The 2,930-nt window shown below is 40.6% G+C and overlaps 1 pseudogene; it reads right to left on the bottom strand.

Moving 5' to 3' along the window:
- Window positions 1-140: 140 nt before the first annotated feature.
- LOC105002050 lies at window positions 141-955 on the bottom strand (annotated as a pseudogene).
- Between the last annotated feature and the right edge of the window lie 1,975 nt (window positions 956-2,930).

The raw sequence follows: 2,930 nt of genomic DNA, 5'->3' as shown, positions 1-2,930 counted from the left end.
TAAGATGCAGCATTCTCAATCATGGGATCTAGAAACTTTTCATGATAACTTATTGCAAATTGCACTTGACAGTTCACCACGACAGTGGAAAACTGGCCCCTTGTTTGCTTATACAGTCCTTGAGCCCCAAAGGGAAGTCACTAGTAGAAGAACCTGGATAAAAAGTTTGCAGCTGTGCTCAGCCAGCTGGCTCCGCTCTCCGGGTCGGAGCCCACCTGGGACACCGCCTTGTCCTGCCCACTTTGTCTTGCTCCTTTGTGGGACTCTCATGCTCGGGCAGGTAGTCAGGCAGCTCCGTGTTCTGTTCTACCTCCACAGGTGTGTCCTGGAATGGGACTAGTATCTCTTCTCCACTTTTGCTCTTCACAACTTGCTGAGCCTTCATAAACTGGGTTGATGCTATTGCTGATGCCAAAGCTTTACGATCTGAATGGATTCGCACCACACATCTCTGAACGGCCATTTGAAAAGTAAAGCTAATAACGCCTTTAATTTTTAACAAGGCCACTTCACACAGGGACATATCATCAAGACTATCTATATGCAAAACCACTGTTTTGGCACATTTGTTTGTAGTCCCCCCCAAAAAACTGAGCTTTCCTTCGACATGAATTCATTTCATTGAAACTATCCTCAACTGCCATATTGGAAGATTGAAGAATGTCATCGATTTCAGAGGCTAGCAGTTTTGTTTCCCCTGGAGTTGTAGACTTCTGTATAACATTTTGCAAGCTTAACATCGTTCCCAACTCTCCTTTCATCTTTTCTCTGTTGGCACGGCACTCTGCCAAGTATCGAAAAGCAAAAGGTCCATAAATAAAGTAAGTCCGGGCAGACATCCCTGATCCTGGACAATGGCTTGTCGGTTTAAAGGATCTGTGGCTAGGTCTCGGAGCTGGTTAACTACAGAGAGAGCCTCAGGTTCCTCATTCATCGTGGAAGACGACGAATTCATCTTCTATGCAGTACACATGGACAAAATCTTCTTAAGTTCACTCCAGTGCTCTAGGAATCTACACCCTGCCGCACCATTAGGGCCACATCGACGATGAGGTAGAGGAACCCAGAGTCGCGTAGCAGGGTCAGCGATGACAAACGACCAAGCTGACTTCTGAAGCCTAGAAGCGAGGATACTGGTGGGAGAAATGAAAGTCTCCCATTTTTCCTGTTTGATTATAAACATGAATAAATATGAATGTTTATCATATAAATATTATGTGTGTAATATAAGTATAAAATATGAATATAACTGTACTGTCGTGTTTTATATATTTGGCTTTCTGCCTTACAGTACTGAGTGACATCTTTTGTTTTTTTTCAGGTTATTCACTTTTTATTTTTTTCTTAAATATAAATTTATTTATTTTAATTGGAGGTTAATTAGTTTACAATATTGTATTGGTTTTGCCATACATCAACATGAATCCGCCACACGTGTACACATGTTCCCCATCCTCAACCCCTCTCCCACATCCCTCCCCATACCATCCCTTTGGGTCATCCCAATGCACCAGCCCCAAGCATCCAGTATCATGCATCGAACCTGGACTGGTGATTCGTTTCATATATGATATTATACTAGTTTATATGCCATTCTCCCAAATCATCCCACCCTCCCCCTCTCCCACAGAGTCCAAAAGACTGTTCTATACATCTGTGTCTCTTTTGCTGTCTCGCATGCAGGGTTATCATTACCATCTTTCTAAATTCCATATATATGTGTTAGTATACTGTATTGGTGTTTTTCTTTCTGGCTTACTTCACTCTATAATAGGCTCCAGTTTCATCCACCTCATTAGAACTGATTCAAATGTATTCTTTTTAATAGCTACATAATACTCCTTTGTGTATATGTACCACAGCTTTCTTAGGTTACTTCCATGTCCTGGCTATTATAAACAGTGCTGCGGTGAACATTGAGGTACATGTGTCTCTTTCAATTCTGGTTTCCTTGGTGTGTATGCCCAGCAGTGGGATTGCTGGATCATAAGGCAGTTCTATTTCCAGTTTTTTAAGGAATCTCCACACTGTTGTCCATAGTGGCTGTACTAGTTTGCATTCCCACCAACAGTGTAAGAAGGTTCCCTTTTCTCCACACCCTCTCCAGGATTTATTGCTTATAGACTTTCTGATCGCAGCCATTCTGACTGGCATGAAATCATACCTCATTATGGTTTTGATTTGTATTTCTCTGATAATGAGTGATGTTGAGCATATTTTCATGTGTTTGTTAGCCATCTGTATGTCTTCTTTGGAGAAATGTCTATTTAGTTCTTTGGCCCATTTTTTGATTCGGTCATTTATTTTTCTGGAGTTGAGGTGCAGGAGTTGCTTGTATATTTTTGATTTAGTTGTTTGTCAGTTGCTTCATTTGCTATTATTTTCTCCCATTCTGAAGGCTGCCTTTTCACCTTGCTTATAGTTTCCTTTGATGTGCAGAAGCTTTTAAGTTTAATTAGGTCCCATTTGTTTATTTTTGCTTTCATTTCCAATATGCTGGGAGGTGGGTCATAGAGGATCCTGCTGTGATGTATGTCAGAGAGTGTTTTGCCTATGTTCTCCTCTAGGAGTTTTATAGTTTCTGGTCTTACGTTTAGATCTTTAATCCATTTTGAGTTTATTTGTGTATGTGGTGTTAGAAAGTGTTCTAGTTTCATTCTTTTACAACTGGTTGACCAGTTTTCCCAGCACCACTTGTTAAAGAAATTGTCTTTAATCCACTGTATATTATTGCCTTCTTTGTCAAAGATAATGTCTCCATAGATGCTTGGATTTATCTCTGGGCTTTCTATTTTGTTCCATTGATCTATATTTCTGCCTTTGTGCCAGTACCATACTGTCTTGATGACTGTGGCTTTGTAGTAGAGCCTGAAGTCAGGTAGGTTGATTCCTCCAGTTCCATTCTTCTTTCTCAAGATTGCTTTGGCTAT

Source organism: Bison bison, unplaced genomic scaffold (genome assembly GCF_000754665.1).
Source record: "Bison bison bison isolate TAMUID 2011002044 unplaced genomic scaffold, Bison_UMD1.0 scf7180017864389, whole genome shotgun sequence".
Lineage (NCBI taxonomy): Eukaryota > Metazoa > Chordata > Mammalia > Artiodactyla > Bovidae > Bison > Bison bison.
Note: the sequence above shows the minus strand (reverse complement) of the source record. Positions and strands in the feature narration are given on the sequence as shown.